This window comes from Athene noctua, chromosome 5 (assembly GCF_965140245.1).
Source record: "Athene noctua chromosome 5, bAthNoc1.hap1.1, whole genome shotgun sequence".
NCBI lineage: Eukaryota > Metazoa > Chordata > Aves > Strigiformes > Strigidae > Athene > Athene noctua.
Window position 1 is genome coordinate 4,121,682 of NC_134041.1, and position 26,540 is coordinate 4,148,221.

General features: G+C 42.9%; 1 protein-coding gene across 7 annotated transcripts in view; it reads right to left on the bottom strand.

Annotated features, from left to right (window-relative positions):
- Window positions 1-26,540, bottom strand: part of NFIA (nuclear factor I A) — a 358,382-nt gene that overhangs the window by 286,012 nt on the left and 45,830 nt on the right. The window lies entirely within an intron of this gene.

The window sequence follows — 26,540 nt, forward strand, 5'->3', positions numbered from 1 at the left end:
GTTATTTTGAATGTTAAGAAGTTGTAGTCTGCTATTTCCATCCACTTCACATGCTGAAGTCATTGCTGCCTGCGTGTCTGAGCCAGCAGACCTGGCTGTGTTCCTCTCCCGTGGTAGCCAATGGCCTAATCCATCTCCAAGTCAATGGGAGTGTCTCTGTTGATTTCGGTGGAGGCTGGCTGGGGTTTTGAGGAGCTGGCTGAGCACACGCAGAGCAGCACGTTGGGCTCTCCCAATGAGCATTGCAACCCTTGCGTGCTGCGGAAGATGCTGGAAGCCCAGTAAGCACGGTTTGGCCCCATCGTAGTAGCAACACCTCAACTGACTTGTAAATGAATAGCATTAAACATCCTTGCTGCGTTACCAGGGGATGTCAAGTAAATGAGCACATACAAACCCAGCCAATGCACACAGCAAAAATTACCATCTGTATTCAGGAAGCAACAAATCAGGTCTCATGCCACTGTCAGGACTATTTAAATTGTCACTGGCCATGTCACCCTTTCTTTTTTTAGCTGCTCGGTAAGCCACATTTTGGCATCTTTGTACTCGGATATATATTTTATCTTCAGTAGTGCATACGAGATCTAATGTATTAATAACTTGGTGAATAAATTTGCATCCAAGACTCCATTATTTTTATCTTGTTTTTCTCTTTAACCAAGTCACAAAAAGTGTACAGTTTAATCTCCAAATACTCCAGAACAGTACAGCAGAATTAGGCGAATTAATTACATATTGGCATAACAACACTAAGAATAGAGATCTCTACAGAGCTTTGCAAAAGGAGACTTTTCTACAGATGGAAAAACTTAGATACAGAGTTAAAGTTAGTCCTCTAAAAAAACATGAGAGGAAAACAAGTAGTTCAAGTGTGTCTGCTCATGCACTCAGTCTTTTTTCCTTGTTCGTTTTTTCCACTGTTGGCCTTTGGCTGCCCCAAAGTTACCGGAGCACAGATTAGACACTGCAGAAAAGGAAACTGGTGGAGAGGCTAGAGGATAAACCTGGAAGGGTTTCAGATGTTCAAGGGATAAGGCTGACTGAGGTGCTTAAATGCTGGATATAACTAATATGCAACTGAGGCCTTCAGTGTGATCAAGCTAGCAGCTCATCACTGGGAAGGCTTCAGTTTTCTGCCATCCAAGAGCAGGCGCAGAACAGAAGACCAGCCATGTCCTCGCAAAGCTCCAAGCCCAGAGGCAGATTAATGAAGAAGGAAGAAGACTTACAGAGCCAAACTGACGCACGGTATCTTTTAATGGAGAGATTTTGGATCTGCATGAGTGGGCTTATTCCTTACCTCATCTTTCCCTGAGGTCCTGAGGGAGCAAAGACAGCAAGTGGGGTGAGCTGCTCCCTGCCATTCTCAACTTCTGTGCTAAACTATACTCATTTTAAGTACTAAATGGTCAATCTGAATGAAGATCGTGTCTACTTAGTGTTTCTGACCTATTGGAGATGCCGGAGTTTCTTTTGCAGAAGGGCAGGTAAAGCACCCACCAACTAATGAAGAGTGCCCTGTGAGAGCTGCCATAATTTTAAAAAATTAATCCTATTGGTAAATATAGAGACAGCAGAATCAGTGGGAGGACAAACCCATCTGATCTGTACACGGAACGGGTCTGTAGAGGTGCTCTCTCTGTGGAGGAGGATGGGTCAGTCTCAGTGCCTCTTCAGTCTTGAGCCTCTCAGGGAGCTGTAGTGGGGTTCTGTGTGATGGGAGTCCCACCACCACGTTTCACACCAGCCACTGACAGCTGCAAAATATTGGCTGTGTCTTTCAATGCAAGCCAGTGTACAGCTGGGCAGTATTCCTTACATCTTTCTCAAAAAAATCCAAAGTATCTTGGGAGAGGAATCTGTGTGCGCCAGTTATTCAGGCGGAGAGGCAGGGCCTCGCCCAGAGCCAGCTCTCCCCGCACAGCCACCCTGTCCCCGCAGGGCTGGGGCTGCTCTGTGCTTTACAGGCTTGGTGGCAATGTGACTATTTCTACTCCTGGCAAAACGTGAAGCTGGACAAAGAAACTTTCCTTTTGCCTCAGGAAAGCCAACCTATGGCTGATCTCAACCAGAGTGTCCGGTGACTTCATTATTTTTCAAGGCACGGTGTTTCCAGCCATGATAACTGATGAACCCATTTCCTAGAGAGTCAAGAGCTGAAGGCAGGTGTAGACTGGGAGTGTTAGTAATGAAGGAAGTCCAGACCCAGAGTTTTACAGCTGCACGTCCTAGGATTTTATACAATGTTAGTAACACAGTTTGGGGGAAATTTGTGGCTGAGGGAAACAGCAGGCTTTTCTGTATCCAAAGTGAGATGTCTACCAAATATCCAGTCACTACAACCAATTTTAAGAAGCAGGATTACTGGTTTTCCAAAGTACGAGCTATGTTTTCTCAAATATTAAGCATTTATTTTTAATCAGGTTTTTGAAACACCGGTAAATCATTTATGATGATTTTGCTACCTGGCCTCAACGCTGCTAGGGAAAGATGTGTATACAGAGACCTAGAGGGCAGATTGCAGGAAAAAGGAATATGAGCTACCTGGGAACTCTGTAAAGAAGGTCCTTTTAAAATTGAAGCAAAATAATTTTTAAAGGCATTTTAATCAGAATTTTTAAAAATGATCATGAGGAACTTGAAAAATCAAACTATGTATTTTAATACCTGCAGGAACTTTTAGACCCCACATGTAAAAGACCTGGCCTTCATTATCAATGTCTGATTAGCAAATATATTTGATCTCTCATCAAAAAAAGATCATTTAACTGAATTCTGAAACACACATACATTTATTTTATTTTTTTCTTTTAGATACACATGGAGTATTACCATAACTGTTACTCTGCTCTTCTGAATAGCATCAGTTGTAATGCTCTAACAATCTGCGGGGGTTGAGGCTTTGCAGCTGGCTGCCTGGTTTGAGCTACTTGGAGCTGCAGGCCTCCAGCAGAGCCAAGTCCAGCTCTGCTGTTTGTGGAGGAAAATCTCCCTGAGGGCCCACCAGCATGGGGACAACTCCACCAGGGATGGTACGGCTCAGTGTCAAAGACAGTAATGCATGCCTGCAGACAAAATAGAGGTGTCAAAATAATAATTAAAATTAAAAAGCACCTGTTCTAAACTGATAGCTTCAGTTGGAGAAGGTGAGATAATGCCAGGAGATTGAGTTATACCTCGAGGGAGAGAACCTGTGATGGGCAAGATGAATTGCTTCCTCAAGTGCCCCTCTCTTCCTTGACTGCCAAGGCAGCCTAATAGCCTTCTCAGAGTAGACATCTAGTTTTTAGGCAGTAAAATGTAACTGAGATGAATCCACCCTTCATGCCTAGATGTGAGGCATGCTGGGTTTGGTAGCTATGGTATGTATGTTTGATGTCAAGGTCTTCATAGAGATTTAGAAATGAAGGTAGAGCACATGATTAAAAGGATCACAGCTCCTAGGATCTGGATGCTGCTTCTTTCACACCCTTGCCTTGTGAATCTTGCAAAAATCACCCTGGGCAGGATTTTTAAAGATGTTCAGGTATGAAGTTCTATTGGTTTCAAGTGATTCATCCAGCCTATGGTCAATCAGTTGGGCATCTAAATGCTGCTGGGATTCTTGCTCTTAAATCTCTGTTCCCTTGTTTGCAAAACAGGGATAATACCTACCTGCCAGGCAGGATTACTGTCCGCAGCGCTTTGGGATCTTTGAGTGGCTGTTGCTGCCAGTGAAAAGTGCAAACTTATCATGAATTTCAGATTGTCTTGCACGTCGTGTACTGCAGGCAGCATAGCCCCCGGGCCCCGTGGCACTGAGCACCACCACAACCGGCCCCAGATTTCTGTGACAAAATTCATAGCACAAACTGATCTGTGAGATCAGCTGCTCCCTTCCTCCTGGCTTCGTACTGAGTTCTGGTGCTGCCACTCAGAGACCTTAATAAGGAGGCAGCATCAAGGTAGAGAATACTTATTCTGGTCTCTACTGCACTAGCACTGAAACATTTGCTATATTCCTTAAAATGCAGCTTCTGAAGAGGAAAAGAGCCCGTTTTCCTTGGGTTGCTGGAGTGAAGCTTGGAGCACTGCAACAGGCACGCAGATGCAATTGGGAGCGTTTTTGTGCTGCTCGAGCCTCCCAGTCAGTTGCCGGTCTCTCCCAGTAGATGATGCTAAAGCGCGATTGTTTTGAGCAATTTTAAGGAACTGGAAGGTTTTATCGGGGAGGGGTGGGGGGGTGGCGGGGAATCTGAGGTGGTAGGAAGGCTCCTGGGGCTCAGTGCTGCGGGAGGAACATACAGCAAATATCCTGCAAAACCTGGAGACCAGCTTGGTCCTGTCTTGTGTTTATTAACAGCTTGAAAAGTAACAATATTAGAGTGTATGCAGGTTTTCAGGATTTTTAAGCAGACCACGACATGCCTATATTTACATGTGTATTTCTGCAGTTTTTACAGCTAAAGCACAATGCCAGCACCACACTGGTCTTATGTGATTTCTTGACTCTGTTGGCAGCAGAGAGGTCCTTACCTCTCTTCCCATACCATGTTAGTAACTTCTGTTCAGTGCAGTCAGACCCATTCAGGGTAAATAATTTGGAATGGAATATTCAGCAAACCTTGTAGATTTCTGGTTGCTTTTGAAACGTGCAGTGAAGTGACATTTATTACTAGAAACAAAGCAGCGTTTTGCCTGTAGATGCTGCCAAAGTTCCGATATGTTTAAGATCCGGCCACTCTCTGGAGCCAGGAGAGGAAGTGGTTCTGGAGTGGGAAGTGTAGGCTCAGATACATTTCCCTGGAATTTAGGAAAAATAGAGGGAGTTTGGCCTTGTCTTTACTTCTATTAGAGCTTTTCTGAGGACTTCTAGGGCAGCCAATATAATTCACTCTGAAATGAAGTTTTAAAGTTCAAAGATTCATCTGGAAGTTATTAATAAAAACAATAAAAATATGAACTTAAACCCAGTACTTTTTAGTGAGGAAAAATTGCCGACATTTTTTCAGTTGGATACTTTTTGTACTTCTATAGCTGAAAAGTCTTTTTTTTTTTTCCCCCTTTTAAGCAAAAAGACAAGTTATTAGTCTCTTTATGAGACTTCTGAGATCTGCTGTAAAGACACCCTTTGGTTCTCAGCATCTAAGCCATTAGCCCTGGACTGTTGTGCCTTAGGAAACATGCACAAGGTCCCTGTCCTCACAGACACTTTAGAACAAAGCATATTTTGGGAAAAGGATGTACAGAAAGACAAAATGATTTCTCTGGATCCCATGTCTGGTATGTGGAGGAACTCAGAGCCTTGATTCCTCCTGGTCTGCTGGACCGTTATTGCTTCTACGTTAATATAGTCATCAATTATACACTAGGACCGTATGATACAACACTCCCCCCCCCCTCCCCTTACTAAATTCCTGTACACAAACATAATACATGTCAGAGCTCCAGTGCTGATGCTGCCTTGTCCCTGACTGATACACTTCCTTGGGTCAGAAGTATAGCATGGGACAGTCAAGAATGCATCAAGATATATGGATGGGTTTGTTTTTTTCAAAGCCCTTGGACTAGAATCAAATTGCCTGAAGGAAACTTTTAAGAGCCTTTTAGTCTCGTTTAAGAAAAGAGATTCTTCAAGTATTACTGCATTTGCAGTTTTCTTGCCACTGACTGTATTTGGTTTTCTTGAATTCTCTTGAGATACTGTCGATTCAGTGCACGCTGCAAGCAACTGCCCAGAGGCTGTTTAATAAGTGGAGATGTTTTGTATCCCCTGCTCTCTGGAGATCATGCTCATCAAACTGGGCTTTCTTCTTCACCCACCTTGGAAAAAGGTTATCAATGGGCATGGGACAGATGGAAGTTTTACAGAAGGTAATGAATAGGTTCATACTCAGTTCTATGTGGGCTTTTACGGTGATAGATGAGGTGGAGACCAAGTGAGGTGGCTGTGGAGCAGGAAAGTTTACTGACAGCAAATTGTAGGAGAGCTGGAAAAGAGCCTGATGGGCTCTTGGATCAAATTCTGAACTAAATGAAATCCTCTCTTGGGATTTCGTCACTAGGCAGACAGCAACAAGGTATACATGGATGGAATGGATGGTGAGATTTGTAGAGAAACTCCAGAAGAAAGATCAATAATTATATTAAGTGGAGATGAATGTGAAGTACAGCATGAGAAATCTGACACTATTGTGCTCTTTCCACCCTACGTCAGGCAAAATATGAAATTCAGTATGTAAGAGCAGAATGGGATTTTTCTCAGTTGTCAGTGACCCTCAGTATCTTTTACAAGTGGAGTTATGTGAAAAAGGATGGCAAGAACTTACTTCACTTTGGCCTTTTTCATTATATGACATTACTTGTAAAAGAAGGATAAATGTGGCTGATAAACATTTTAAAGCAGCAAAAAGCAATTGGAGAATGAATTACTTCAGAGTTTCACAATGTTATTAGAGTAAGTGTAAGGTGCTACCCTTTTAAAAATGGCCAAAGAAAATAAAACGGGAATCTCCAAGCGACAGTATTCTGACCTCACCAAATGCCTTTTGTCTAATTTAGGCTGCATTAGCAATTATGTTCTTCACAAAATCCAGGGTAGAAGAGGGGAAGGATTTATAGATAGCATTATGTCCTAAAGGATTTCATACAATGAAATTATAAAATGCATTTAAAGATATGTAATTAGCACTTTTCATCCATAAATTTCCAAAGTGATATTTTTAAAAGGAGGACATTACCTAACTCCATGTGAACTAAATAACTTTAAATCAAATGAGACGACTTATGTGTTTGAAAGATGTTTATATTTGAAATAAGAACATCATTTAACATCTCTTCGCCTTTCTCTCATGCTGATTTATCTCCCAGATTTCTGGAGGTCACTCTTATTGGTAAAGTCAGCATTTGTTGTGTTTTGCAATGCAAAAATTCTTTTCATTCCCTAACACTAGAACAATATTTCATTGAATTGCTCTGGTTTATTAGACTAGTTGCACAGATGTCCTCTCTTCCTGAGCCAGATGTACAGAGTGCTGCTTCCAGCTTAGCCCAAACTGGAACATGTTGACAGAATAACGTAACTGAGACCAGACATATTGCATTTTACACTAAAGGTCATGCAAAAAGCACAGGCTGCATATAGCATGGGCTGTTTTACATAAACACACATTTGGTTCAGCTTTGGTATAGGGATTACTGAAAGAATGCTTGGGGAGGACAAGCTATAAAGCAGTTGGAAAGATCTGACAGTTGTTGAATGAATTACCCCCAAACTGGTACATCACTGTAAGAACAAGTGTGAAGGGCTCTCTGCAAAAGGAGGCGAGAGAAAACTCTCAGGGAAATGTTTCTGCTCGAGATTCCTCCAGAGAGACAGAAGCTACTTTGCAAGTTGAACAGGAGATTTCCGGAGGACTTTTGCAGTACAGCGGGTTTGATTCAGCAGTGTCCTTACCTTGCTAATACCTTTCACCAACATAAGAGGAGTAATTAGACGAGAAGAAGAAATCAAATTGCCTAACAAGGAATGAATGCAAGGCCAGAATGTTTCCAGTGACTACAGTATCTATTTGGAGAAGAGCTTGGGAGAAGCATATATGGATCCAGATGTTACAGATGAGGAAGAATTATCCTGCAGAGCAGCTACAACTTAAAATGCTTAAATTCCAAACTCACATGAGCTGAAGAAGCAGAAAAGGACCTGGAGCCAAGATTAATTTTAGGATGAGGGTGCAAACCCAGATCAGGGCCCAAATTCCCAATGTTTCTTTGTTAACCAGGTTGGTCTTTTGTGGCAGAAATCTTGCATAGCACATGCCATGCTGACCTCAATCCTGGTGACAGAGGATGGGCAACCAAACCCTTCTGAATTTTGGAATTCATTTGTGACTTGTAGCAGGCTTTTTTTTTTTTTCCCAAGAAACTTAACCCCTCTCAGTTTTCTGATCTGAAAAACTGGTATAATCACTAACCTCTTACGGATACTGTTCTGTTTAATTAATCAGTGTTCACAAAGTCTTTGAATTAAAAGACAGTACGTACTGTAAGTGCCAAGTATTACTGGTACTATGAACAAATGAACAACAGCAAATGAATATAAGCACTGCAAAGGAGGAATGTTATTAAGGAAAGAGGTCCCATTTCAAGCTGCCAAATACAAAGGAGTGAGTCATTTATTTTCAGTATGAAAAACATTTCAATGTTGTTCTTTAAGAGATTCTGCTTATGATCATTACTCCTTAGCTAACTGCTATAAATATTTTGAAGTGGTGACATGGTCTTCTAGTCCCACCTTGAAATGCAGAAAATGAGGAGTGGAAAATAGCAAAATAAAAATAGTTGAAAATGGCATGTCTGATTTGCCACGTGCTAAATATGGTCTTTGTCTTATGCATAGTTTTGCCTTTTTTTTTTTTTTTTTTTTTCCTGAAGACACCTCTGTGTGTGTGGGACTGTACTACTGTCCCATGGTTTGTCATTACAGTCTGACCAAGATTTATGAGTTGATAACTGCCTGAATGCTGGATCACAAAGCATCAGTTTTGTTCTCCCCTGACCTTAGCTGTGATCTCTGGGTCTGCAGGCAGAGTGAAATGTGTGATTTCAGTACAGTCAGGCAGGGTAATGCAATCTGCTGGCGCTGCTAAAGCACAGTTTCATGTTTCTGTGACAGCAAGTACGTTAAATTGGCCTGCAAAAGAGTTGCAAAGGGTACAAGAGGTGGTAGGAATTTCTGTTTCAAACATTTTCAAGCAATGTACTGGCTCCCTTGGATATGCTCAGTGTATACCCAGTGACAAATGAGCAATTTTTGAGTTAATTATCAGTTGGTTTAACAAATAATATTCTGACCATTTTTTGCAGTAGTTGTAATTTGAAACAAAATTGTAAAAATTTATAGTACCTGAGGTTTTGGAGCAAAAATATGTGTGTGGATACATATACATGCTTCTTTTATTCCTTACAATGACTAGTGCATTTGCTGTCAATATTCTGTCTAACAAGCTGCCAAGAACAGGCTGGTCTCTCCCCTCCATGCTCTCACTTGACTGCCAGACTCCCCTGCCCTCTTGGACTGCAAGGTCTTTTCTCACATGCTGCCCTGCCTGAACAGCAGCTCTGTCTGGTCCCTGCAGTAGAAAAATCTTCTAAAATACACTCACACATGGCAAGAGTTATTACCCAAACAGAGCCTCCGGAAAGTGGTAAAAGTGATCGGTACTGTATGAAGATAAACCCAAGTGCTCCTGCATGTCTAGTCCATTGAACAGCATGAAGATTTTCAAAGTGCTCAGCACCTTCAGATGTGGATTTGCTGAGAAGTTTGCCCATATGAAGTCTCATTGACAAAGAACATAAAATCCAGTGCAACACTGTGCCCTGAAGTACAGCAAGACTCCGTTACTTCAGATTTTCACTAATACAATGTTACTGAGATATTTTAGCTCTCTGAAGAAGAATCTCCTTCCAAAGCAGACAACAGAGACTATTGTTTAAAACTAGAGTAAGACAGTGGCAAATTGGACTCAGATCTTCAATAGCAGTTGTCTCTGTTCTCTCTTCTCATGGAGGCAATGACAAACGGCAGCCAAACCCTCTGGACAATGCTGCATGAATTGGCTGAGACAGGATCGTTAGGAGAACATGAGTTTGCTGAGCTCATTAAGTGACAGGGCTGTGGAACTCACACGGCACACTCACCCAGCAGGGAACGCTTTGATCAGAAAGAGAATCCGTCCTGCTCTTGGAAAGACCAAGACTGTGATCTTCCCTTTGGAAGAAAGGTGACGGCACATGGCAGGGAAACAGAAGAGGCAGAAAATACAATTTCAGGACTTGCTTTCTGATTTAGTCTGTTATTTACTCCATACACGAGTTTACCTATCAGTAAAATTGGTAAAATACCCGTTTAGAGCATTGACAGTCATTTGAATTTAGCTATGTATATCCACTGCTGGAAATTCAAAGTATTGTTGCAAAAGCCAGTGCACTTTTCATGGGATGTGTGGCCTTTTACCTTTCTGATTCCAGAGGAAAGTTGGTGCAGGTTATTAGTGATTAATTTTTCCCAGCTTATGGTTGTTTAGAGAAAAGCAAGAAATGGCTCAGGGCTTTAAGGAGATTCTTGCTTCTGCTCATTTCAAAGCTGTAATTCTGGTCCTGTCTGGGAGTGACAGGAGAAGCCAAAAACTAAATGGCTTCTGCAGAAGATGAGCCCCTTGCAGCACAGGCGTCTTTCTGGCAGGTATGAGGTGATGATTGATGAGGTCAGTGTGGGATCCCTGCTCCATCTCTACCAACACCCTTAATGCATATAAAGAAAAATTCTGATCTCCAGCTCTGTCACTCAAAGACTTCTTCACAGAACTATGTTTATTACAAAATAATTATAACTGCAAATTAGGAATGGGGGTGTTCTAGCACCTCCTTACATCTCTCTCATATGCATCTAAAATAAAATTAGCGTTGTGAAACTATTGTAACCTTCTGTTATAGGTTCAAGTCAGAAATGAAACTGAGACACTTGTTTAGTTAGGCGCAAACACTGTATATGTTGGCCTTACTGCCCATTTTCTAATCCCAGCAAGTCTGTTTTCTGCACTAAACAGTCCAGTGTGGTTGTAGCAACTTTAAATAAATGTACAACTCCAATAAAGCACAGCTGATCTTATTCACATCAGGCTTTTGTAACACAGATTTTGGCCCTGTGGAGTACTGCGTCCTCAGCTCCTCCTGATGGTTACACTGGTCCTGAGAGAGGAAGACATTCAGGTTGTGTGATACCCACACAAATCGATGGACATTCTCCCATTGCCCTCTAGCAGTAAGTCTGGCTCAGAGCAGTGTTTCTCAGGGATTGGTGTGCGGATTGTTACGGGGCAACAGCAGAAGCATGCAAGCCAAAGTTCATTGAACTGGGTGAATCATGATTATGTTTGCTAGCCGCAGGATTTTTCTTCTATCAAAAAATTTGCTGCTGTGAGGCTCTCTAATTGCAGCAGGTTCCCAGTCAGGTGCATATCCAGGGACAGATTATCTACTGAGCTAGCTTTCCCATACAGCCTGTAATTTCTTTCTGGAGAAATTATTTTCCAGAATTCAGTGGGCTTTGCTCTTATTGAAAGGTATTTCATTGCAGCCTTTTTAAAAGAACGGTTCTCAAAGCAGTAAAATTTCATTTTGGATGTTCAGCTAAGTTGTAAAATGAGGGTTTAAAATCAGTACAACAAACTCTTTCCTAGAGTGTATGAGTCAATCTGAGTAATATCCATATTATAGGAACAACTTAGGACCCAGATCTATAAAGCCTGGGTCAAGAGCAGACCAGAGCCTAGCTGAGATCTTGAGATACCATTTAAAAATGCAACAGCCATGATCTCCACTTTTCCAATGACTGGAGTCTTCAGCAAGGAAAGGGAGAAGTACTGAATGAAAAATATTACTGTCAGGGTATATTTTACTACCTGAGGTATTTTATTGACTGCTTCAAGGGAATCAGTGCATTAAATATGCATAACTGCATTAGAAAAAAAAGAGATTGTTATATGCATTTCTATGTTTTAAGTTCATGCTGTACGTTTTATGTTACGTGCAACTTGTTGAACTAGTTAGGCTTTAGGAAACTCTTGGGAAAGGAAACAATCTTGACATTCACAGTTTATTTGTAAAAGATCCAGAAACTGAAGGAAAAAAAAAAATTCCAACATAATGTTGGAATAAAATAATAGGGATAAAATATATAGAAAATAAATCTATTAAAACCAATTTAAAATTGTGAAGAATAATTCAAAAGGAGAAAGGAAATGCAAGACTAGGCTACACAATGTACAGCACGCATGTGCTTGGACTTTCAGTGTAGTCACGATGGTTCCATATATCTGTTCTTCACTACAGAATTCATCAGAACAGGGACCTAACTACAAACCTTTTGCACAGGTTTAAGCAGGGTACAAAAGGATTATGCTCTATGTGTTTTAGAAACCATACAGATACCTATTGATGTTCTGGATAAGTATTTATGTTCTGACTTCGTTATTGTGAAATAACACATCTAAGACCCACTTATTTCAAGCCATTGTGTAATCAGAATTTCACCTTCAGGTCCCTATATGATGACATCCTTAGCCTAGTGTTGTAGGTATCTCAGTGTAGATGTATATGTTTTAAGGACTTCTGGGTCATCATATGGTCAGCAATGCGTTTCATCCTGTGGTTAATCCTTTGGATGCCATGCTATGTTTGCCTTGAGGCTTGTTTCAAGGTCTTGATTAACGCCACCGCTCCATGCCTAGTTAAGCTGGCAGAAGCCTGTTCTGCAACCAAAATGGGTTTCCTGTTCCCCCCCTGCTCTCCAGATGGTTGTTCGTGCTCCCTCCCCCTGTGTCGGCACAGGTGTTTCTCTGACCATGCAGTGAGAGATCAGAAAACTGATCTCAGTGAAAATTGACCTGGTTTAAAAAAGAAACGCCTGGTTTTTAGACAGGCCATTTCCTTGGCTGGGTTCACTGAACGTCTGTGAGGGGGAGTGACAGCAAAACGAGAGCAGAGTGGGCAGTCGGGGTTGGGAAAAGGAGGATGGGGCTCCTCCTCTGCTCAGCCTCTCTGGAAGTATGGGGAAGTGCAGTCTGAAAATATTTAAGCAGTATCCAGGTATCAGTATCCAGCTGGATAGTGAACCTCCTTACAGACCTGCATAAGAAGAACAATTCACCCACCACCAAGCTGCTAAAGAAGCAGCTCCCTCTGAGAATATCAGCCATACGAGCAAGTCCCTGTGGGATCTGCAGCCGCTACTTGGTAGAAATTGGCTGCGCATACGCTCTTCCCTCGTGGTGAGGGAATTCTTTATAATTGAAATCAACCAAACCCCTGCTGCTAAATATGCTCTAATTTTAGACTTTTAAATCTGACAAGTTTTACTCACTGGTGAGGTAATAGGCTGCAATAGTATCTTGTCAGTTGAATTAGGAACAACTTGATGCTTCCACGCTAAAATCCTAAACTCATAGGCTCCTATAGACACTGCAGTTCCTTTTCGTTTCCCTTAAGTTAGGAATTGTCAGTTTATCCCCTAAAGGCTGGATTCAGCCCACCAGAAAAGATCACCGAGTTTGAGAAGAAGTGGATGGACTGTTTGTTGGCACCAGATGCCATTTTTCACGAACACAATTGACCTTCCTACCTGACGTCACCCAAAGTGTCCACCACAAGACCACGGTAAAGTCCTTCCTCACTCGATCACGATGACGTATCTACCCCCGTGATGTCATCACGCAGGGAAGTGAGGTTCTACAGCCAGATGCCGACTGCATTTTCTGTTACATGTTCGAGTACACAGCAGCAAGTATGATAGAAGTTACACATGGTCACCTGACCTAACTTTTTTCATTCAAAAGGACAACTTTCTTGTTATGCTGGATACGAGCATTTTAGTCAAACGATAGCTACGGTGTTGGTCAACTGTAAGAAGCTGAGTGGCACTTGAATGCCATCATAAGCAGCTACTCTGCCTGCCCCAGCCAAAAGAAGAACTCTCCTGTCTTACTGTTCTCCAAAAGATGATTGAGTAATGCTGATCCTCTTCCAAGTGCTAACATATTTCTTTAGAAATAGGCGATACCTTTGCCATGTTACTCAGAATCCTGCTGTCAGTTGGAGTTGTGGCTTCTTGTGCTGGGTTTGTGTGTGTGGCAGGGTTTTGGTAGCAGGGGAGGGGGCTACAGCAATGGCTGCTGTGAGAAGCTTCTCAAAGCTCCCCTGGCTCCAAGTCAGGCCGAGCCAATTAGCAGTGGTGATTGTGCCATATTGTGATAACATATTTAAGAAGGGGAAACTGGGAAGAGGAGGGGAAGTTGTGAGGTGCTGCCACGAGGACACCTATGGAAACACTGAGGTCAATGTAAGAAAGGAGGAGGAAGGGGGGGGTGTGCTGGTGCAGAGCCCCTCTGCAGCCAGTGGTGAGAAGCAGGGCCGCCCCTCCCTGCCACCCATGGAGGTCACCCACCTGCAGCCCGTGGAGGACCCCACGCCGGAGCGGGTGACTTGTGCCTGAAGAAGGCCAGGCCTCTGAGGGAAGAAGCCCCCCGTTGTTGTAATTCAGCCTTGGGAGGACTACAACATGTGGGGGTGAGCCACACCAGAGCAGCTCGGGAAGGGCTGTGGCCCATGGGAAGGACTCATGTCAGAGAAAGTTCGTGGAGGACTGTCTCCTGTGAGAGGGGAACTACGCTGGAGTAGGAAAGGAATGCGAGGAGCTGCCCACCCCAAGGAGGAAGAAGTGGTAGGACTGACTGCACCCCCCTATTCCCTGCTCCACTGTGCTGCTGGGGGAAGGAGGTAGAGATACTGGGAGAAAAGCTGAACCTGGGAAGAAGGAAAGGGTGGAGGAGGTGTTTTTAAGATGTGGTAATACTTCTCACTGTCCTACTCTGTCTGTTAAGTGTTGTTAGTGTCTGAATTAAATTGATATTCTTTTTTTCCTTCCCCTAACAAGTCTGTCTTTTGCCTGAGACTGTAGAGGGTGACTCATCCCTCCCTGTCCTTATCTCGATTCCTGAGCCTTTTGCTTTATTTTCCCCTGCCCATTCCTGAGGGGGAAGGGGTGAGTGAGTGGCTGTGTGGTGCTCAGTTGCCTGCTGAGCTCAAACCACGACACTTCTGTGTGTGTGTGTAGGGTTCCCACACGTCCTTGTTGTGGTTTCCTACCTGAGTTAGGCTTCGGCGGGTTTTGTCTGTGAGATCACATTTACTCTCAGATGGCTTGGCACAATGCTTTAGAAAATGAGATCGGTTTGGGGCAGGAAGCAGCACCTCCCACAGACAGAGGGGTACCAGAGCTATTCAGGTGACTGGCATTCCTGTTGAAATGAAAGGTGGTGAAGATGAACCCCATCTAAATTATTGGGTTGATGATTTGCATAGTAGCTGCGTCCTATCCCATCTCTAACAGTAAACTCTGTGTCCTGAACTGAAGGGTGCCTAGTAAGCTTTTAAACAATAATCTGATTAGTTTGTGTGAAAGAACCTGTAGTAGAACATAGCTTTCTACACCAAATATCAACGAGGCTTTTAAGGGATCAGTATCTCTTAAACACCACGTGAAGACAGTAGAGGAGAGGCTGGCAGTATGTTTTTGGACTCAGGTGTATTCCAAAATACTCTTCTGGTCCCTTGTACCCCTGTTTTTTCTATAGGTCCAGACAAGTTTCTATTGTGGAAGCTGCTCCTATCCTTGGCAGCAAAGCAGTGTGCTTCCACATCCACGGCACACAGAGGACATCCTCTGCAGCTCCTGTGACAGGGAGCGAGACTTGAGCAACTGCAGTGTCCTTTGTGCAGAGCTCTCTGCTAGCCTTGCACTCATTCTGCCACGCGGAGATGCATCGCTGCTACCTGGAAATGATGCTGCTGTGGAAGGTGGCAGGGCCAGAACGCAGCCCGCTTTTCTTCTGATAAATTATTGTGAGATGTTCTGATTAGGTGTGTAACAGGGATCTCTGTGTATTTACTCTCGAACACGATGCCTGAAATACACCATCAGGATGACCTCACACCCCCCTCCAAGATGCTATACCTAATTAAACCTTATGGTTTTTTTCTTAAAACAAGAGAAACTGCATTAGGGAAAGAAGGTAAAGCAACAACAAAAAATAGAAATATACCATAAAATGGAATGGGCGGATTTTAACAAGCATTGAGGAAAAATTAACACTCTTTAAAGTCTTCAAATAACTTTTACAAAAGAGAGTAAAGGCAAAATCAATCATCCAGACTGCAATAACTAGTTTCATTTACAAGTTTTTGTGGAAGATTTTTTTTTTGTTCAAACAGCTCTTTTGGAATTCAAGTTCTATTTTTGCTCTTCTGTTCTACCTCCGTTTGAGGTAAAGAGTGAATCTTCCTCTAAATGCCACCCTGTAGTAGCTCGTCCTTAGGATATTGTTTTAAACATAATTGAATTGCTGGGGTACATTAAACATTGTAGTGTTTTAAGCAGGGGAAATAATTTAATGATGTGGTCTTTCAGACAGTTAATTAGCCTGGCATGTATGAAAGTGTAACAAGAACACCACCTACTGTAAAAGTGAATGTTCTACACTCCCGAGCACTAATTCCTTATAGCTTTACCCTGCATGGAAATCGTTAACCCCTTTTTTGTCAAATGTTTTTAGCCAAAACTATTGAGTTTGGAGTTGGTGATCACAGCTCTCACCAACATTAGCCAGAGGGAAAATCTAAAAGGTAAAATAAATTGCAATCGGTTTAAACATCAGGGGTGATCATTTCTGAAAAGATTATTCTGGGTTCTGACATGAAGTCATTTTCATAATGGTGATGGATTTTTTAGCTGGAAAGAGTAAGGATTTAAATAAAATTTCTGGTGATGTCAGCACAGTTTTTAGAAAATTGCTTGTGGTGGCCCTGCTGCAATATTGCTATATTGCTGGCTTGATTTATCCACTGGAAGATGGACTGTAAATGATAACATCTAGCACTCGCTCTGTCACCTGAGCAGAAGGTGGCATAGGTCATGGTGCGGGGGAAAATTGTGTGGTCCCTCCATAGATCTTTAGCTCTGCATTTTTGAGAAGAGTGAGTGGGATCTGTGTCTCCTGGTCAGCATGAGCCAGTGGGCACCTCCGTCCCACTGACCCCCTCGGGCTCCGGGAGCTCTCAGCACCTCACAGTGAACTGCTGGCACTTTGCAGGATTTGCCTGCTTGTCGAAGTTTTGCTGGAAACAAGGCAGGACAGAGGCTTCTCAAAAAGGGCTGCAGGCTTGGACCACCCAGAGCCTTCAAAACATAATCGCCAGCTTTTATCTTCTTATCCAAACTTATCCAACTTATACAAAGCGTGGCCTATCTTCATCTTTTAAGCTTTTCTTCTTTATCTTGCAGTAGCAAACCCATGTATTTAGTGACTGTAATAACACTCCAGGTTTGAAATCCCTGATCCTCAGAGATCTTTTGCCCCTCCTATGGAACTCACCTACAACTAGTTATAAAAGACCACAGAGCTTCTTATTTTCCATATTGCTGGGTGAGTTGTGAGACGATTCAATGAGATGATAATGTCTTCTACTAAAAGGATCCAAAAAGAAATAGGAAATCTGATGGGGAGAAACAGTGAGGGAATTCTTCAGGGAACAAAGCATAGTGCTGGCCTCGTTGAAAGCGATAGAGATGTTGCTCTTTCTTCCAATAGCCCCCGATTTTACTCAAAGTCACTTTCTGCTTTTACGTCTGCTGTTGAAAGTGTTTAGCACGGCAGAATTTTCTCTTCCAGTCAGAGAGCAGATTTCGTGTTTTGCAAGCGACGTTCGGCGCTGGCAGGGACGGGAGCATTCCTGATTAAACAAACTCCCTAATAGACCAAGTCTTGCGCTGCTAAACTCGCATGCATTATTGCACAGGAGGCCAAGCATATTTCAGCCACAATGATGGAGTGGGCAGCACTCTGTCAGATCAATTATGTACAAGGCCCATCTTCTCTATGATTCCCTCGATTTTTCCTCCTGACAGTTCACCTTGTGCCCAACCTTCTGTTCTCACGGAGAAAAACGTGCAGACAATAGAAAACCTAAGGCTGTTTTTCCTCCCTGTAAAATGGCATAAAGTAACTCTTTCCTGTCAGGTTCCTCATGACTTTTCACGCAAATTTATCTCTTCCAGTTTAGGGGATTTAGGGGATTTATAGCCTCTCTATTTCTTTCTTCGAGGTTTTTCGTTTTTTGTTTTTTTTTCTCTTTGGTAATGTTGCAAAAATAGTGAATGCACTCTAGTCTGCTGGCTCACAGCGTGGTGAGCGTAATAGCACTGCAGCTGGTGGCAGGTCCTCCAGCCTGCTCCATCTTCAATGAGGAGCTTTTGTGCTCATTTCCCATCCCAGGGCAAGAGACCTGGTCCCCACCAATAAGGGTATCGCCCGTTCCACATCCTAACTGGGTGAATGGCACTGAGAATGGGCCTTAGCAAATGTTTCTTTTCATGGCAGAACATGCCACTGCCTGGGGGAGATGAGTCCAAGGAGAGGCTGTTTACTTCCCAGTCAATTATCTGCTGCAAGTGGCCTCAACCATTTATAAGCAGCTCTGTCCTGCAGTATTTAATTTAAAGAACGATTTTGAAATTACTAAGTGAGGACCAGTATCAGATCATACTGCCTGGACTAATTCAAAGCGGGTTTCATGAGTAAGGTGCTGAGTAAAAAATGAACTGATTGACATGAGCTGGGGCAACTTCAGAGAAGAGAATCGATCTGAAGCTGGTGCCTTGTCTTTCTCCATCCTGTAAGTCAAACTGTACAGCTGGGTCAGCAAAAAGAGCTTTGGTGGTACCCAGGCTGACGACTACCAAGAAAACACAGTAAAGAGAGAAGTTGTGAACGGCTCAGGCAAAGTTTCTTATATTCCTTCTGTGCAGAAGGAGGAGATGTTAGAGCACATGTTTAATTCCTACAAACTCAGTTGCGTGCGAGCAAAACCAACACAAAGCACAATCAAGCAATCAAGCACATTGTTATAGGTGGAGTTAGAATCCCCATATATCATAAATAGAAGCAGTACCAAACTGAAACAAAGCTCAGACAGATGTATATTTACAAATGCAAAACAGAAGTGATGGCTATCAGGGACATCCTGGAGTCCTTACAACACGCTGGTGGTGGGAAGCTTGGGACCCTTTCTCTGCCTTTGGTGCAATTTTCTAAACCATCCCTGCAGATGAAGCTTCAGATGAAGAGTTTTGGCTTAGCTAAATCGTTCAAAACAGGCAGCGTTTGTGATGTGTGTCAGGGGAGAGAGCCCCATGCCTCCCCACACAAAATAGGAGCTGCCTTGAAGTTGGCACAAAGAACATTAAATGCAGCCGGAACAACTCGGGCGTGCTGACCGCAGCCCGTGCCTCGGGGAACTGAGACTGGAGAGATCGCTCCAGCCAAGGATAAGAACACATTTTTTTGGTTCAGATTGGTATCTTCTACAGATGCCTTGTCTTCCTAACAAACTAACTTCCTTTTCTAACCTCCGTCTCCTCTGATCACAGGAGCGTTGTCTTTTGATAGGGCAGAAATTAAGCCGTTTTTCTACCTGTGTCGCTTGAACCCGGGAAGAATTCAAGGTCCTGATAATATGGGTTTTCCACAGTCTGTTTTTACTTCTCACCATTGTCTCTTTTACTTTGATCTGGCCAGTTCTGCTCTCACTTTCCAATCTCCCTTGTCTCTCCCTCTGTAATGAGAATACCGATAGCAGATATATTATGTGATATATTGTGTCAAGCAGTCACAACACGCTAGGATCACTGTGTTACGGAATAAAGACTACACATGGCAAACGGCAAGATTCATCCCTGAAAAGTCATTATATTCTTTGAGAAATAATACTCTCCGAGACCATCTTAGCCTTTTTGGTTCTCTGATACCCAAATTGATTTAAAAAGGGAGCTCATGCATAACAAAAATTCAAGCTTCAATAGCTAAGAAATCTGCAGAAAAAATGTTTTCAAATGCACACAAGTGCTATTACATGGTATATTTTTTTTTTATTATTTTTTTATAGCTAATTGCTTCTCCTATCAATGACTATAACAGAACCTTTCTAAAAAAGTATCCTGGAATGAGCAAGATTACATCTTTAAAAATACCTCATGTATCTTTAGCAACAAAGAACAATTAGTCTTTTCTCAGTGGAAAAGGTCAGCACTTTATATGGTCTCTGATATTTAAGGTTTTAATTCGAGATCAGCTATGTAATGATGGTGCCTGATGGTGCAGTGCTCTATGTGTTGTTAAGGCTGACTGCAGACAACCTAAGTCCTTGAATCCTTTTACTTCCTACTTGGGCATATTTCTAGAAATTTTTGACCTATAGGTGAAGTTATGACCTCTAACCATGATCCAGCCCAAGGAGAACAGTGAAAAAACAAATTAGCTGGAAGCTGGTCCTGAAACAGAACATAGTTCACCTGGAAATTTTCCCTTTATCAGGCAGTGATTTGAGAAGATTTAACACCGCAGAACCTTGCAATTCCAGCTCCTAACACTACTGCTTTTCTGCTGGGTGCACTTTTGAAGGAAGGGGCCCAATAACCTAGATTACTAGCGAATATTTCAATCTGACAGCTCACTATCTATCTGACAGCAGTGCTGTGACAACACGTCTGGGTCAGATTCAACACTATTATGTAAGCCACCAACCAAACCTTTTTTTGAATACATTAAAGGCTGCTTAAGTACAAAACCCACCCATGCAAGTCTTAAAATGCAGGGAAATATTTGGCTAAGGAGAGCTTTTGGACACCCCTTTGTGCCCACACATTATAGCAAGCGATCACACTGAGAAACAGCCTCCACAAGAAACTCCTTTGCATTTCCAGCATCCAAGAAATGTAACACATGCCCGAATTCTTCTGGCAAGAGGAACAAACCTTAACTCTGACCTCAGCTGGAAGTTGGCAACACCAGCTTTGGAAGGGGAAGCTCCGACTGCCGCTACCTCTTGCGTGGAAGCAGGCGGAGAAGGGAAATCAGCTCTGGGAAAAAGTCTGCCTGGACAATGTGGGGTTTTTCCAGTCTACAGCATAATATCCAATATTTCTTAAATTACTAGTTTGTAACCAGGGCTGGAAATGCCATCTTTGGTTTCCAGGAAAGAGAAGAATGTGGTAGGACTCAAGGTGAGAGACCCCTGTCCCTTTTGGCAGGGCTCTGGTAGGTTTTGGCCAGTGGTACCAGACAGATGGTTGGTGTGATTGGAAGCTCAGCCATTTCTTCTGGGTCAAAATCCTTTCTCAGAGCTTCTGGAACCCTTCAGCTGCATTTCATTTCTGACTCGACTATTTTGAGCTTGATTTAAATAGGGCACTCATAAGCACAAAGAAAGATTCTCACAAAGGGCTTCGTAGCACTTTGAGTTTTTTGTATTAGCGCCTCAGAGGCTATCTGTGCAGGCAGGGTTTCATAGCTCCCGGAACAACTTCTCACATGAATGGTTGATCCTGTGCTACAGCCATTTACCCAAAGCAGCCATCCATCTGTCTCGGGCAGAAGTGAGGACACTGGAACCGGGAGGGAAACCACACCTGGAGGTGCTGCCTTCAGAGCTGCAGGTTCTGGTGGTGGGACGGGATGCTCTCGGGCTTGAATGGCACGTGGCAGGGCTGGCTCCAGGCCAGGCACCAGGATGGCCGGAGAGACACGTCCCTGCTAAGGCGAGGGCTCTCAGCTCACAACCAGGTATCACTTATGATGAGGCATATTTCATGCCCTCGACGGTGGCCTCTCTCACCTGAATGTCATGTCAGCGTCACTGGTTCTGCCTGAATTTGGAGCTCGGCAGTTCCTGGGAGCATCTGCCTGGGGGCAGGTATTGCTTTTCAGCATCTTGGTTCTTTAGGAGACTGACTCTCCAAACTCCTGCTGAGCTGTTACCCAAAGGCTTTCATCTGAGATAAAAGGAAATTCTTTGCACCCCATTTCTAAAGGACTGCTGATTCCTGGGCCACCAAGTCAAGTAACCTGAACCACCCTGGGACTCTGCCTGTGCTCCCTGGAGGCAATAGCAGAGCTCACGAGATGCACAAGATGAGAAGACCGAGCAGAGAGAACTACTCGCATAGGAAGTATGGGCAGAAAGGGACTTTATGCTAATGAAGTGGCCTTGGTATGATCCCAGTCATTAACAGGACCATTGGCACTGGAAGAAGATCAACCATGTTCCCGTGATGCCAAAAGGATACAGCGACAGGGAGCCCCTCACAGAGGGCACAGACAGATGTGTCTATGAATATCATACTGATTCCTCAAGTTAAAGCAGGATTTATTTACTAACGAGGTCTGTCCTTCTTTCCTTAAAATGTGACACCATGACAGATCTTGTGTACCACCATTAGTGTTAGCGGCGGTACTTTGGGTCTGCAGACTTTGCAAATCTAAGCAAACTTCGGCCTCTCTGATTTTAAATGCTTCAGGAAACCTACACTCCTCATGCAGAAAAAAAAAAAAAAGCGGGCACAATACTAGATTTCATCATTTCCTCATCATTCACTGTGTAAGCAGGCAAAGAAAACACACATTGTGCTGTTTTAGAAAGGAATACTCTCTTTGGGGCTACCAAGTAAGACATCATGTTTCATATATATGATATGCAAGGTATTTGATTATTTGTAAAACTCCCCGTGATTCAGCAGCACTGTGAGCTCTGTGAATCAGAGGGTGAAGGGATGTTTATTTGAAAGTCTTGTATCCCTTAGCAGCCCACATCGGCTCTAATCCTCAGCAACCTGCTTCCTCTCTTCCAGAAACAAGGTCTTCCCTGCACAGCCTGGTTCCTGTACACTGCTGACCTCCCCGCCTCAGATTTTGAGGAGGTTACACATCAGTGTAAGTGAGATGTGTTACCTGAGGAGTTAGGTTCAAGCATGATAGGGATGTAAGTTATATGAGCTATGACTTACACACGCAAAACTATGGTTATTTGTATTCTTGTAAAATCTGCTACTGTTGCTGATTGGTTAAGAAGAAAAACTTGCCCATCGCCTCTACCAAGTACCTGCAGTTACAGATGATTCAGACACAGAAATGAAAGTTTTTCTGAAGGAGACATCCACAGAGCCATTGATTGTTACAAGAACAAATAGGACCAATGTCTGAACTCCTGTATAGCACAAACATCCACCGTGATGCCTTTTTAACCTCAAGCTTATCTTTTAGAGAATCATTTGCTCCTCGTATCAACCTAGATAGATGAACTACTTGTAGGCATCCCATATCTCCCAACAGATCTATGAGTCAAAGAGACCTCTGATTTTTAAATACATAGTCAGCTTTCATTTTTAATGGACATCCAAATTCTTGTGCTCCGAGCAAGGGGAATGGGAATCAGTACAGAAAGAGGGAAAGGTGGAAGAAAATAATTTCATTTCTGTTACTTTAGTTTCAGTAATTCTATTAGTCATTGCCCCCGTGCAGTCACATACTGCTTTCTATTACCCACTTCCCTGTACTAGCTCCACTCATAAGAGTAAGAGGCACAGTGGCCCATGACTGGGTAGGTCAGCATTTTTTATTTCCTTTCAGCTCACTCTAATGAAAAGCACATGCGTCCAGTAAATCTTGCCTTTTCCCTTATTAAACCAGTCAATGTTCATTACTGAGGTCTGTGCCTGGCTGGGTGGGAATCAATAAGATGATCCTTTTAATCGCCTTAGTAATCAACAAGCTATTTCTTATTTCAATCTCAGCCCAGTAGTCATTGAAATCCAATGATTTATCTGCATTGCACATGCACTCACACACACACACTTACAGAGTAGGGAGATTTTATGTGTGTACGAAAGAGAAAGGCTAAATTTTGCAATACACTTTAAATTATTGTGCCAGAGAAATACCCCCAATTTTATTATTTACTTCCTAGTAACCAGTACACGCATGCCCAAGATGACTGAGTGGGAGTTAGATGATATGTCAGTGCCTGCAATGCAAATGATGAAACTGCAGAAAATAAAGTGATTTTAATGGAGGAAATGGCCAAGAGGTTCATTATACCTGCCCTAAACCCACCTTCCTGATTTTTCCTTCTCATTCCCGTTCCTGCCAGCCCCAGGCAGACGGCACAGCGCTGCGGGGAGCACACCGTGCTGTGAACCGGGTGGGTACGGCCCTGCTGCGTGACCATGGGCAATCTTTGCCCCTCAGTGCCTCATCTTCCCCAGCTGTAAAATAGGGATAGTTAGGCTGATTACCTTCGTAAAAAAACTTCAAAGGATGTTGTTGTACAAGAACGTTAGTTCTGGATTAGTCACGACTGTGTTTCAGAAAGAAATGCTGCTGTGCCCTGGACTCTTCCTGAGCCCTGTGAGCCTCACCTGCACTGTGAGAGGCACGTTTGGATAGCTGCACATTCAGGGCTGGGTGAACCCTGTCCTTGCTCTCCTCTACATGCCTGTATTTTGAAAGCCTAAACATAAAAATATTTTAATGCTTCATTTTCACTTTGATTCATCCTGAACCTGTTGCGTGTGAAAAAGTCAAGGCAATTAGCCGCAAGACAGCAACAAAAACCTGCAGTTTAAAAACTTCCACAAATGCAGGGGTGGCTCATGCAAGCTTTTCTCATCTGAGAAGCTCCTGAGGTGTTATTAGGGCTGGCTGTCTGAGTGAGGATTGTTTGCACGAGTGAGCTAAGCCGAGCATTGCACTCCGGTGATGTTTCTGGATGAAATTTAGTTTGACTGCCCAATCACAGTATTTGGGCAGGAATGGCAAAACCCTGACCGTGTTGAAATAAACAGCGAGCGTTCCGTTGACTTTAGTTATTTTACCCCATACTTTCTTACTGCTGAAGATCATTATAGGATGAAATATGGAGAGTTTTAATACACAGAAAATTGGACACATGGACTTTTTCCTGCTAGACTTTGGTTTTGGGAGAACAAAAAACGAGAGGAGAAAGAAAAAAACCCGTCGAAGTGCAAGTGCATCCAGTGCAGGCGTCGGAGCATCTTTCAGCTGTGCCTCCTGTTACGTAAGGCTGGGCTGTGTTTGGGCTGCAACCCGACACTGCCCCTTTCTCCCCCAAACAGAGCTTTTTCTCATAAAATTCACTCAGGCACTTCTTCTCAAGTTCTTCATACACTTTTCGCAAGAAAAAAGAAATCATTCATATCTCTCAAAGAGAGTCTCGGATTCTTCAGATATTTTCCATTATAAGCTTTTGGCACCATTATTACCCACAGATCAAGTTACTTTTCTGATCCCCCTTCTTTCATCTAGTAAAAATGGATTATTTCATTATTAGCCTGGAACCATTACTGTTCACAGAGATCAGGTCTGTATATGAACAATGCCTTCCCCAGTATATTACTGAAAATCCCGTGACTGTTGTAAGGTTTCCTTTAAACACTAGAACTCTATTTTTTGTGAGATCAGCGTGGTCACATAGTCTCTGAAAGGACATTCCTTTTTTCTGAATTGTACAAAAGTTAGATATGGTTGTTTTCAATACTTTATGGAAGATCTTAACTGGTGTTAATCCTATTACTAGTATGTTTGCGTATACAACATACGTATGTATGTGCAGATAAATATTTCCAATATCTAGACTAATATTTATTGTAATTTGACTGTATTTCAACTATTTAATTAACTGTAATTTAATGTTATGTCAAATCTGTCAATATATTAAAAGTAGTCTAGTGAAAAACGGCCAGCCTGAGTCGCTCTAAAATTTCCTATTTGAAATGTTCAGACAATAGGAAACAACTTTGGCTATTATGTTCCCAGTTTCTGTTTTTATTATTCCTCCTTTTCTATTGGAAGCGCATCTGTCCACACGTAGATCTCAATTTGAGAAACAGGGAAGTCTCTGGAAAGAAAATGCAGACCCACACCATGAACTGAAAAGGGAACATTTTCAAGTCAGTGTTAGGAGATGGTCCTGCCCCATTTGCCAGTTTCTATGGTGAAAACCACCCTCAACATCAGAGATCTCACAACCGCGGAAATCTATGAAATGTGGCAGAAATCTTGACCTTGCAGGTCCCGGGACTGCACGACTATCCCTCCTTCTCCCTCCGAGTCCCTGATGCAGACAGAGGCAGCTGCAAACTCTGCTCCCACTGCCTGCACCTCTGCTCCATCTTCTCAGAGCAAATCATCCTCCCGTGCCCCCAGAGCATTTTCCAGCAGGAGAGCACCCATCCTTTGAGAAGCAGGCTAAATCCATCTATTACTTTTAGCAAGGACCACCAATAATCCTGAGCCGGTGACAACTTCTAGATGCCAGCAACACGGACAGCGGCAGAACAGATGGAACGACAGGTAGAGCGCTCGCTTCCCATCCCCACTCCTCTGAGAGAGCTTGAATTCTTTATGTCCTCCATGTGCCTGCTAATTAAAGTGTCTTATCTGTTTAGACTCCATCAGAACCTCTTTTCTACTTAATCTGAGACAAATGGTTGATGTAAGTAGAGTCCTGAGTTAGACACTTGGTTCCTACATCAGTGAGGGTGATTTCAACATTTTTAGGATTTATTGTATAATGACCCGTTTCCTTCTGTGTTTAGTTGAACTAATTTAATTGAGCACGTTGCTTCTTTTTACTTTCTTGGTACCTCCCTCTATGAGCGCCATTTCCATCCTCATTGAAACCCATGCCAATGAGGCAAGGAAAAAAAAAAAAAAAAACCAACACAACAACCCACCATCGATTACAGTTGCCTAGGTTTGATTCTGAATCTGGAATTTAGCAGGAATCCTCCGTTACGCTGAATTATCGCACAGAGGCGAGCGTAACATCTTTGTGGGATGTAGGCTCTTCCAGACTCTTTGTCCTCCATGGTAATGTCCCAATCACACTGAAGTGCTCCCAAATGTGCGAGGACTATTTAAGCTTTGTAAATGCCGTCCTCCAAAAATCACTCCACATAAATGTTTCATGTCTCTCCTCTGCGATGCACAGGCCCCAAACATTCAGCTGTGAGGGTGTTTATATTTGTGGAACTCTCTTGAACATTTGCTGTGGATTTCAAACAGCTGCTACACTGAAGCACTGGGAAT